Source organism: Leucoraja erinacea, chromosome 18, assembly GCF_028641065.1.
Source record: "Leucoraja erinacea ecotype New England chromosome 18, Leri_hhj_1, whole genome shotgun sequence".
In the NCBI taxonomy this organism is placed as follows: domain Eukaryota; kingdom Metazoa; phylum Chordata; class Chondrichthyes; order Rajiformes; family Rajidae; genus Leucoraja; species Leucoraja erinaceus.
In genome coordinates, this window is record NC_073394.1 from 19,006,906 (window position 1) to 19,019,947 (window position 13,042).

General features: G+C 43.3%; 1 protein-coding gene across 2 annotated transcripts in view; it reads left to right on the forward strand.

The window, feature by feature from the left end:
• sbf2 (SET binding factor 2) overlaps nucleotides 1-13,042 on the forward strand; it is a 330,738-nt gene that overhangs the window by 28,722 nt on the left and 288,974 nt on the right. The window lies entirely within an intron of this gene.

Here is a 13,042-nt window from a genome sequence, read left to right on the forward strand (position 1 = left end):
CGTGCAGGTACAGCAGGCAGTGAAGAAAGCTAATGGAATGTTGGCCTTCATACCAAGAGGATTTCAGTATAGGAGTAAAGAGGTTCTTCTGCAGTTGTACAGGGCTCTGATAAGACCACATCTGGAGTATTGTGTACAGCTTTGGTCTCCTAATTTGAGGAAGGACATCCTTGTGATTGAGGCAGTGCAGCGTAGGTTCACAAGATTGATCCCTGGGATGGCGGAACTGTCATATGAGGAAAGATTGAGGAGACTAGGCTTGTCTTTCGTTTATAGTACCAGCTTCTCCTGGCAGGTCATTCCATATACCCACCACACTGTGTGTGTAAAAAGTTGCACCTCGGGTTTGTATGAAATCCTTCCCCTATCTGGAGTTTAGAAGAATGAGGGGGGATCTTATAGAAACATATAAAATTATAAAAGGACTGGTCGAGCTAGATGCAGGAAAATTGTTCCCAATGTTGGGCGAGTCCAGAACCAGGCGCCACAGTCTTAGATTAAAGGGGAGGCTGTAGAAAGCTTAACCTCACACAGGTTGAAGCACAAACATCTTTGTTGTTCAGGTCATCATCATCTAAGCAGTACATAACACGTTCTCACTACTGCAGCTACTGGCAGGTAGTGGGTGAGTTCTTACACTATAAATGTTATAATAGGGCGGAGTTATAATTACTAAGCATGCTAATTGGTTAACATGCAATAGCCACTCTAAAGAGGCCATTTAAGACTGATGTGAGAAAAAACGTTTTCACCCAGAGAGTTGGGAATTTGTGGGATTGTAGGTAGCGATGCTACAAAACTGACCTTCAGCGGCGCTGCAGTTCTGCTACTGGCCGTGTGCGCGACTTTGGCGCCTTTGAAAGGGGGGGGGGGGGGGGGGGCCGGGATTAAAATCCCATTTTCTCCTGCCTGTGGAAGGCGGACTTCCTCGGGCTGCTAGCTGCTAAAGAAAAATCGATCCCACTTCCGTTCCCGATTTTTCTATTTTTTTCCCGATTCTATTTTACATATAATCTTGTTTCTTGGGATGGCTTTAATCAAATTTGACATTGGGAAAATGTGATTTTAGCTGCATATGAACCGGCAGTGTTTTTCCTGCCGATATGGGGTTCAAATTCACCACAAATGCAACGTTCAAATCGATCGCGTTCCAGAAAAACCCACTCGCAAGATGACTTAAATGCTCTTTTTTTTTGGACAATCATGTCATAAGAGCATCTAAATCGTCTATATTTTGTGTTATTGTCTACCCATAGTCTATATTTTTATACTAATTATCAGTTTTAGTCTCATGTATTGTGCAAAAAAAAAAAAAAAAATTGATTATATTGAGTGTGTGGAGCGATAGTCCCGAAATGAAGGCGAGGAGCCTGGTGCTTCGGAGGTATTTTTAATAGTGTCCTTTTTGTCACCAGAGGAGTCTGCAAGAGGAAGATAGCACCTAAACCCTTGCCTTTTATCCCTCTAGCTAAGGGCCGCCTCTAGACTCAACTATTCCCGTGCTGAGGGGTTTGATAGTGGGAATGGCCCGACCCTTGGGAGCCGCCACAGGCCCCCCCCTCCCCCAGAACCGGAGGCACGAAACGCACCGGCGGGCGTACAACCCGACCAGACCGCGTACGGAAATCAGCCGACTGGGGGGCTGGCGGAGGGACAGGTGGAGTGGACAGGCCGGCGGAGGGAGCCGCGAAGAGGGGCGACCTCGCGGCCGAGGTTGGGCAACCAGCACTGTCTCATCAATGTCCAGATGTGCCGGCTTTAACCGGTCTTTCGACACTGCCTATGGCCGGCCCCCCATGTCCAACACAAAGGTCGTCTGCCCGTGTTCCAGCACCTGGAACGGGCCCTCATATGACCTCTGGAGTGGCGTCCAGTGGGCATCGCAGCGCAGGAAAACGTAGGGGCAGCCCCGGTGGGCTGAAAACGTAGGGGCGAAATGTCCCATGGCGGGACGTCAGGACGGGCACGAGCCTGCTCGCTCGCAAAGACGCTTCAGAGTGGATGAAGGCATTCCCTGCTGACCCGGAGCTGACGGCACAAACTCCCCGGGCACCATGAGTGGCAACCCGTAAACGAGCTCTGCTGAGGATGAGGCTAAGTCCTCCTGAGGAGCAGTCCGGATGCCCAGCAAGAGCCACGGCAGTTAGTCCATCCAGTCCGGGCCGGAGATTCGCGCCTTCAGCGCTGCCTTGAGCTGCCGGTGGAACCTCTCCACCAGGCCATTTGCTTGCGGGTGATAGGCCGTGGTGTGGTGCAGCCGCACACCCAACAAGTGAACCATGGCCGACCACAGCTTGGAGGTGAATTGTGGCCCCCGGTCCGAGGAGATGTGCACCGGCACCCCAAAGCGAGCAATCCAGTACGCAGACAGCGCACGTAGCCATTGACGTATTGGGCAGTGGTATGGCCTCCGGCCACCGCGTGAAGCGGTCCACTATCGTGAAGAGGTGGGTGATACGGCGGGTGAGGCCCCACAATGTCCACGTGGAGATGGTCGAAATGCCGGTGAGGTAGACCGAACTCCTGGAGGGGCGCCCGGACATGGCGCTGGATCTTCACTGTCTGACACGGAATGCAGGTGCAAGCCCAGTGGCCAACCTGCTTGCGCAGACCGTGCCACATGAAACGAGTGGCCACTAGTGCCGTCGTCGCCCAGATGGATGGGTGAGCCAGCCCGTGGATAATGTCGAAAACCCTCCGGTGCCAGGCGGCAGGAACGATGGGGCGCAGTTGACCGGACGAAACATCGCACAGGTTCATTGCCCCTCCAGGTCTGATGATGGACATCCTCGAGGCGAAGGCCGGAGATGGCAGTCCGGTAGGCGGGCATCTCACCGTCCGTGAGCTGCGCCTCTGCCTGGGCAGAATAGTCAATCCCGGGCGCCACCTTGAACACGGCGTCGATGGCGGGGCGGGACAATGCGTCGGCCACCCAGTTCTCTTTCCCCTCGATGTAGTGGATGGAGGTGGTCTACTCTGAGATGTAAGCCAACTGCCGCTGCTGTCCTGCGGACCAGGGTCGGAAACCTTTGCCAGGGCGAATGTGACCGACTTGTGGTCTGTGTATGTAAAGAATTTTCAAGGCAGTCTGGGTGTTTATTACTATTTCCGTCACAACGGTCAATTTTGTAATTGACTACAATTAGGTAATTAACTAATTATTCAGGTCATCCAAGTAAGATGTTTTAGAATGCTTCAATCTATAATAACTGCAAATTTCATTCAGTTCTCTTAATTTTTAAGAAAGTTATGGGCTTTTGATTGTCCTTGATCACAGCTTTTGTGTTAAGCCAATGCAAAAGCAATAGGGAACAAGATGCTAATTTCCGAGTATGAAAATGGCCATTACTTTTTTAATACAGAAGATATGAAAGCGAATTAGGTGTCAAATTGATTTTTTAAATCTCAAAATTTTGTAACATTGCTACTCTAGGGGCTAGTGGAATCAAGGGATATGGGGAGATGGCAGGCACGGGTTATTGATTGGAGACGATCAGCCATGATCACAATGAATGGCGGTACTGGCTCGAAGGACCGAATGGCCTCCTCCTGCACTTATTTTCTATGTTTCTATCTCTGGTCTTAAGTCCTGACAACATCCTCATGAATCTTCTCTGCATTCTTTCCAGCTTAACAACATCTTTCCTAATGCAGGGTGACCAGAACTGAACACAATACCCCTAATGCGACCTCACCAATGTGTTGTACAACTGTAACATAAAGACCCTGTCCCACTTAGGGAACCTGAACGGAAACCTCTGGAGGCCTTGCGCCCCACCCAAGGTTTCTGTGAGGTTCCTGGAGGATTTTGTCACTCTCCCTAATGGTCGAAAGTGGTTTTCGCGTAGTCGAGCTTCTTCTATGTTCCGGCAATTATTTCAAAAAATTCAAAACCGGCCTCGACTAAAAATAGTTTGCCGTTTTAAAAATTGGTAATTTTTTAGTCGAAGCCGGTTGCGATGATAGTTGAAGGTGGTTGCCGGAGTTTGCAGGTAGTGGAAGACCTCCCTGGTGGAATAAAACTGGGTGAAAAAAAGGTTTATATTAACATAAGTATGTGACATCTGTCACTCCTGGGGCATGCTCAATCATAGTTGCAGAGTTCTTTTAGCAGAGAAAAGTTGTTTTTTTCCTTACAATACAAGCCTTCCAGGTTTAAAAAAATAAATCATTCTGAACCATGAGCACAGGGAAGGAACAAGTTAGGTGGATGTTACTAAAAGTACATCTACTGCTGTCAGCAACAGCCCTTTTGCTTCATCAGCCTTTCAAGAAAGGCAGAAGGGAAAGCACAAGGGTGAAGAGGAAGCAGAAGAAGTGCTGTCAGTGGGTGAAGCCCTTCTTCCTAAGAAGATTGATGCTTGGACAGTATGATAACCTGATGAATGTGCTGCAAGAGGAGGATTTGTCTGCATTTAAAAACTTTCTACGAATGTAGGTCTTTTTTTCCAGCAGGGGACCCACAGTTTCCTTCAGCTCATTAAACAGCTCGGGTGTGATTCGTAGAAAGTTTTTAAATGCAGACAAATCCTCCTCTTGCAGCATTATTGAAGTCTCGCCCCTCCCGTCCCCTGCGCACTCATTCCAGCTGTGGATTTCCAGAGAGTCCGAAGCCGGTGCTTCTTTGCTGTCAACGCTCGGTCCTGGACGAATGCGTCTTGCCTTAGCGGCTTTAAACGGCCGGCAGTTATCAATGACAGTTATCAACAGCTGCGGGCGTCGCGAGGCCGAGTTACGTCAACACCCCTCCCGACGCGTGCTGGCATTTGACTCTCTGACTCCTTCTCCCTCCCGCTGTCCATCTGTGTTCCTGTTCCGTGTACCTCTCTGTCAACGAGCAAGTTCTGCAGATCCGGAGGACAGGCGAGATCCTGGGGCGATGAAGAGGGGGAGTGGGAGGTTTGAGGGAGAGGAAGGAGAAGGGAGGGAGAGGGGTCCTCAAGACATTTCCCTTAACCAGTTCATGTTCACCAGTCGTCATGTCTTTCTCCATGTGGAGAAATACTAATTGACTGGAGAAATATTGATTGAGGATCTTGCCCATCTCCTGTGGCTCCATACATAAATGGTTTACGTGGGGACATGCACCTTCACACAATTCCTTATGAAGTCGGCAACAATCGTGGCATATTCATTCAGATCCATTGCAGAGTCCATGAACATTATGCAGTCTACAGAGGTGGAAGATTGCAACCTTCACGTGGTCCGCCCTGTTTCGACTAATGCAATCAACTCGACGTGCACAAACGGAAGATCAAATAGAACAAGTTGTCCAACAACTTTAGGCTGTGCACGCCACACGAAAGAAGAAGATGCAGTCTACAGACTCCAAACAATTCTCGAGTCGTTCCACTGCCATCCCTGAACAGCTCAGTGCAGTCCTCACCGCTGGAGCTGCACTCTTCAGTCACTGCCTATAAACAGGAAGGCGTACAGAGGTGGTTAGATTTCCCAAAGTGAGGGGAAGAGATGGAGATGGTTTAAATTTCAAATAAATTATCTGAAATTAATTGAAAATTGAACCTTCATTAATACCTTTCATAAATTCATTGCAATGTATTATGTATGCTTTTTTTTAAATTCAGTTGCTTGGATCATTCTCTGATTCAAGACTGCCTGCTTCAATTTCATTGGCCTTCAAAGCTCTGTTACCCATGTATATTTGATTTGCATGGTGTTTTGAAATCCATGCCATTGATTAAATGAGAAATGTTAATAGTCCTACTGTTAAGCCTCTGCCCAGTATGCTTTCATGCTCCATGTGTTGTATGCATCACTTTTAGCCATTTCTAATGTTTTACTGAAATTTCATAGCTGTGAGCTTGGCAACTTTTTACGTAGAACAATATCCAAGTTCTTTAAAAAAAATTTAAAGCAGAATATTGGAGAGTTTACTGTTGTGGACTTGTTTTGTCAGTAACTCAAACAAAACATATTTTGTCAGACATAAACATCTTGCTGATAATTTTTTTTAACCCTACATTTGTATCTGAACCCTCTCTGCAAAATAAGGAATGTATTAATGCAGCACCAGCTATCTCCTTTTCAAGAGAGCCTCAATAACAGAGCGTAGAACAGTACAGCACAAGAACAGGTCCTTTGGCCCACAATCTCATGATGGCAAGATCAACTCTTATCTGCTTGCATATAATCCATATTACTCAATTCCCTGTATATCCATTTGCCTATCCAATAGCCTCTTAAATGCCACTATCGTATCTGCCTCGATCACCACTTCCTGAAAGCGCATTACAGGCACTCGCCATCCTCTGTGTATATATTATTAAAACACTTTCCTGCACATCCCCTTTAAACTTGACCCTCTCAACCTATAGCTATACCCACGTGCGATCACGTTGTGGAAACATTTCCATATTTTCTAAACATAGAAACATCGAAAATAGGTGCAGGAGTAGGCCATTCGGCCCTTTGGGCCTGCACTGCCATTCAATATGTTCATGGCTGATCATGCAACTCGGTATCCTGTACCTGCCTTCTCTCCATACCCCCTGATCCCTTTAGCCACAAGGGTCACATCTAACGCCCTCTTAAAACTAGCCAATGAACTGTCCTCAACTACCTTCTGTGGCAGAGAATTCGAGAGATTCACCACTCTCTGTGTGAAAAATGGTCCTAAAAGATTTCCCCCTTATCCTTAAACTGTGACCACTTGTTCTGGACTTCCCCAACATCGGGAACAATCTTCCTGCATCTAGCCTGTCCAACCCCTTAAGAATTTTGTAAGTTTCTATAAGACCCCCCTCAATCTTCTAAATTCTAGCGAGTACAAGCCGAGCCTATCCAGTCTTTCTTCATATGAAAGTCCTGACATCCCAGGATGCCATCTCAATTTACCAAATTTTGCTTAACAAAATGTTTTCCAGGAATGGATCATTGAGCATTTGACTGCATACAGCCAATGCTCTGTACTGGTTTGAAAGTAGTACGCAGCTCCAGTGTAATCATCATCTTCAATCTAGTTATCTTTCTTTTCATAGAGCGCAATTACTTTGGATGTTTATGTTAACTTCATTTGAGTGAATGTTTTTTTTTTTTGGCTAATTCCAAATGTTCAAAATCTTGGACTGGTGCTTTGTAGATTAATGGGCTAAGCCTCTATTATTTCCTCTAAAGGGAAGTCTGGCAAGGATATCCCTCTTCAACATTCTGCATAAGTTGTGGAGCATCTGACACACTTCAGAAAACCTAGGTGCAGGAGTAGGTCAGTTAGCTCTTCAAGCCTACGTTACCGTTCATAAAGATTATAAATATTCTACCCTTAATTACATTTTCCTGCACCGAAAATACTATGCATGATTACAATCAAGATGTCCACAGCGTACAGATACAGGATGAGGGTATAACGTTTAGTGCTGGATAATGTCCAAAGATAGTTTGAAGCTCCCCAATGAGGTAGATGGGAGGTCAGGACTGCTCTCTAATGGTGAGTGGAAGATTCAGGTAATCTTTTTCCGTGTTGGAACTTGGTAGAGTGATTAATTTGGGAGTGTTCGGCATGTGACAATGTGGCCTACCCATTGGAACTGCAATGTATGATCAGAATCTGGATGCTGAGAAGGCTGGCCTATGAGATCATCATAGATGAGATCATCATAAATGACCATCAGTTCATTGATCTTGCCAAATGAATTAGAAGTTAATCAAACAATAAATTTAACAGCCTTTGCAATTTTATGTTGTGTTGTTGGCATTTTAAGTTTAGTGTTAAATTATAGATATATTTTCTAAACCTTTACTGTATCTTTAGCCATAATTTGGGCAAATATTAAAGTATGGGATAACTTAATATATGAAATGTGTTTTGTGGAGAAGTGACCAAGAAGAATCATCCACACCTATCATGGATATAGTGGGAGTTAAATTTTAGTTTCTACTCTAATTTGTGGTCAGGTGGATGAAGAAAATTACTAATCTTTGGTTAAATGTATATTCAGATGTAAATATTTAACTGTTAATATGTAGCGATTTGCATGGATTTGTTACTTTCAGTGAAACGATTGGGCGAATGTATTTTGTCGTTCACTTCTGAAATTTGTGCACTGACATGTACACAATTTTGGAAGCACCATACTGTGTGAAGCATCAGTGTAAGTGATGGAGTTCTGTCCCTTGAGAGTTTTAAATTGGAATATATATTTATTTCAATGACAAATTTTATATCGCCCTTTATGTGGCGACTCTTGCATACTTGTACTGTATGCAAACAAAGAATCTCACTATACCAAGTTCACATGACAATAAAGTATTAATCAATCAATTAATAGGAAGTGAAATAAATAGAAGAACATGAAAATGGGATTAAAATGTAAATTATTAAAATAAACACTGTGAGAGAATAAATCAAATCCAAAGGAACAAACCTTTTACATATTAAGACATAATTTGTATGTCATTTTAGAGTGGTTCCAAAGAGAAGCAATTGGGTCCAGATTTTATGCTCAGCATGTCATTCATTTTGTTGACAGTACTTGAAAAAAAAATTACTCTTCGGTGCCTATGAAGTTTGGTAGTAAACAAGCAATGCTCTTTAAAATTTACCACTATTTAAATGGACCAGTCCTTACCTTTTCTAGTATGTCATTAATTGGTACTGCAGATTCATGTCCCTGCATTTATTCAATACGTAGACCTCTTGGATGGTAGCCATAATAACACCCCTTGAATAGGAACTGGGTAAATTCAATGGCAACTTTGATTTCTACTGTGAAGGCACATAGGCAAACATCAGAAATTGATGCCACTTGATATAGAAAATAGGTGCAGGAGTAGGCCATTCAGCCCTTCAAATCAACACTGCCATTCAATATAATCATGGCTGATCATCCAAAATCATTACACCCTTCCTGCTTTTTCCCCATATCCCTTGATTCCATTAGTCCTAAGATCTATATCTAACACTCTCTTGAAAACATCCAGTGAATTGGCCTCCACTGCCTTCTGTGCCAGAGAATTCCACAAATTCACAACTCTGGGTGAAAAAGGTTTTCCTCATCTCAGTCTTAAATGGACTATCCCTTATTCTTAAACTGTCACCCCTGGTTCTGGACTCCCCCAACATCAGGAACATATTGCCTGCAGCTAGCATGTCGAATTCCTTAAAACATTTATATGTTTCTATAAGATTCCCTCTCATCCTAAATTCCAGTGAATAAAAGCCTAGTCGATCCATATTTTTCCTTGATAGTGAAAACTGATTTCCTCATTATTTTGAAAACTTTTTCCACTTTATTACTTATTTACATGATGAAAGATTAAGAATTTCTTACTGCCAGAAATAAATAAGTGTGACTGCACTTTTTACAGAATGTATTTATTTTTAAGCCCTAGCATGAATGTATTTGCATCAACTTTACAGTAAAACTCTTGCATTTCTTGCACGGAACCCTCCCCCCCTCCCCATGTTCCCATTAAACCCATCTGGTTCATGAATAAATATTATACTGTTTGTATCACCTTTATTAAAAAAAAAAAAAAAAAAAAAAGTGTATTAACAGAAATAAAATCTACTAGTCCAGAAAATCTGCCAGGCAAAGTTCCAAGGGTATCAGATTTTCGGAGTTTGACCTTAGTTTAAATTTAATTATGGAAAATGTTGGAGATATTCAGCAGATCAGATGCCATTCATGGAGAAAAACACAGTTTAATGGTTTAAGATTCAAGCTCTGACATTGAGCATATCTTCAATTATGTAGAACCTGTAATATTTTGCTTTATCATTTAGTTTAGTTTAGAGATATATTTATATCTAATTTAACTTTTTTCCATATTAAATGTGATGCTCCAGTTAGATGATTTTATTTGTAATGTAACACTGTAGACAGAAAGTATTTTGTTTAGATCAGGGGTCGGCAACCTTGTACTGCATAGGGGCCAGGACGCATGTTTGTGAGTGGATGGCAGGCCACATCTATCACGTGTACACATGGATCCCGCCCCGGATGGCAGGCATCAAATCACGTGTTCACAGAAGGTAGACAAAAATGCTGGAGAAACTCAGCGGGTGGGGTAGCCTCATGCAATCCTTGCATGTCTCACCCACTGAGTTTCTCCGGCATTTTTGTCTACCTTTGATTTTTCCATCATCTGCAGTTCCTTCTTAAGCGTGTTCACAGAAGATGCGCTGCCGTGCCGGCGGCTTTGTGCAGGATGCGGTACAGCCAGAGCTCGGCCAAGCTTGGTCTATGCTCGGGGCGCCCGGCCGCTGCTCGGGCCGGATGATTACGGGACAAAAATCCCCCTGCGGACCGGATGATTTAGGGTTATGGGCCGCATTCGGCCCGGGGGCCGTAGGTTGCCACCCCCTGGTTTAGATCTTCATCTTTGGGAAATGAAACGAAAACTACAGTCCCCCAATGACTGTTAGTTGTCAAGATCATAGAATCATAGAAAGATTTGTCACAGATTGTCACATGTCTAAGCCAATACTATTTGATTGCAACAGGCCGGTATTCCTTGACCTATTTCCCATCCAAGTACTTGACCAAAAACATCTTTGTTAAACTTTATAATTGTATTGTCACCTATCACCTACTCTGGTAGCTCATTCCAGATATTCAACACTTTGTATGTTAAATTTACTCTTTCGGCCTCAAAAGTTGAAAAATTGTTTCAAGGAATTTCAAGGAATGCAAACTGATTAAAAAAACCTAACGTTTAATTCTCCAGATTTATTAGTAATATTATGTGCAGAATTGTGTTCATGCAAGCCCTAGTAAGGAAAATAATATGAAACAGTAATTTTTAAAGATTGCTCAATGCCCTGGAATGTTCTAGTTCTGCAGCACAGTGATTGCAGTTGCTTCTCTTGCCAAAGCTATTTTGAATGTTCACTCTCCACTACCAGAGTAACATCCTTCAATAGTCAAATTGTTACATTTAGGTTATTTTCTAGGTTGTGTGGTCAATACTTTTTGCCTACAGTTTATAAGGTGCAAAATTTGTTTCATTACACCTATTATTAACAGCAGATGTTTTTGGTTCATCCTGATGCTGTTAACTTTTTAGCAAAAAAAAGCCTAGTAAAATATCTTGGCTTACTTGCAACTATTTATCGTGCTGCAAATTATTGCTATATTTTTAAAGCAATTAATATTGTTTATGTATTTTGAAAATAGTTGGTGGCTGTGTTTAGATTGAGCCTGTTGAATCCTGTAAATCAGTACCACTCAATTTGATCCTTTGCACTTTGCAGACTATGTTAATCCACATGGTTACATTTTGTCCATCCTCTTTTATTGTTATTAGATGGGCATGCTTTGTTCTGCTCAGGAGCAATAATTTTGAAGATAGACACAAAATGCGGAGTAACTCAGTGGGACAGCCAGCATCTCTGGATAGAAGGAATGGGTGACGTTTCGGGTCGAGACCCTTCTTCGGATGTCTCGACCCGAAACGTCACCCATTCCTTCTGTCCAGAGATGCTGCCTGTCCCGCTGAGTTATTCCAACTTCAGTGTAAACCAGCATTTGCAGTTCCTTCCTACAACAATAATTTTGATTTGGTTTCGATGATGACTTTCTGTTTTATGTTTAACAGTTTAACAGATTCCGAAAAAGAAGTTCATGGTCAATTCTTTATTCTCTGCATGGCATTATTGAGAGGTGGGCCCTGATAGGAGGTCTCTAAAATGAAGAGAAGAATAGACAACTACAGGTGCACAACCTTTTATCCTTTGAAACCGGGAAGATTCGAAAACAAGATTTTTTCCATGCCAAACTTGACCCGAAACGAAGGTCAACCCAGGTCTGACTACTGTTAGGGGCTAATATGACCAGGGGGAGACACTTCATCTTAAATCATTGCTCAGAGAGTGGTAGCGGTTTGAATGAGCTCCCAGTGGAAGTGGGGGGGGCAGGTTCATTGGTATCAGTGGTAAAAATAAATTGGATAGGCATACCTGGTGAGAGAGGAATGGAGGGTCAATGCCTTTATGGGTGCAGGCAGGTGGGTCGCAGCGGGGAAAAACAGCTTTGTTCGGCATGGACTTGTAGCTCCGCCCCCGGCCTGTTTCCGTGGCTGCGAATTGTTATAATGTTGGGAGTATATATGGCACCCATTCCTTCTGTCCAGAGATGCTGCCTGTCCCGCTGAGTTATTCCAACTTCAGTGTAAACCAGCATTTGCAGTTCCTTCCTACAACAATAATTTTGATTTGGTTTCGATGATGACTTTCTAATTCCGGTGTTTTCATAAGTTTTATGTTTAACAGATTCCGAAAAAGAAGTTCATGGTCAATTCAAATCTGCATGGCATTATTGAGATTGTATGCCCAGGACTGTCTCTTTATGAAGCAAGAATATAACTACTCGCATCTGGATTTCAAGTTAGCCAGATTTGTGGCTTATTATGAATTCTAGTGCAAAATTGCCTAATGTCTGGAGTTTCTTTACTATTGTTTGTGATTTTACAATGGTTTCTTTCTAGGATAGAAATTGTATGAATAAATTAATTTTGGACAGGTGTCTGAAATGTTCTTGTTAAATTCGGTTCAGATTTCTGTGAGGACGATAAACCTGTCTGACTAATTACTATATCTGTCATTCTGGACTAATCATAGAAGAATTCTTAAAAACAAATTTGATAGTTTTGCTGCCAAATTGACAGTTGGTTTGAAGACTGTGTTTAAGTAGGAACTGCGGATGCTGGAATAATCAAAGGTAGATAAAAATGCTGGAGAAACTCAGCGGGTGAGGCAGCATCTATGGAGCAAAGGACGTTTTGGGTCAAGACCCTTCTTCAGTCTGTAATGGATAAGGTTAGGTTTTGGTGTTATTGTGGTACGTGGGTCTCATAAAAGGAAGAGAGGAGTCAAGTATTTTGAGATGCACCTTTAATTATGTTCCTCCCGTTTGTAGGGAAGTCCAAACGAGAGAAAGATGGCACCCAAAACCCCTGCCTTTAAACCCTCTGGTTAAGGGCCGCCGTGCCGAGGGGTTCGACAGTTATGATGGCGTGACCCTTGGGAGCCCCCACAGGACCCCCCCCCTCCAGAACCCGAGGCACGGGTGCACGACCCGGCCGG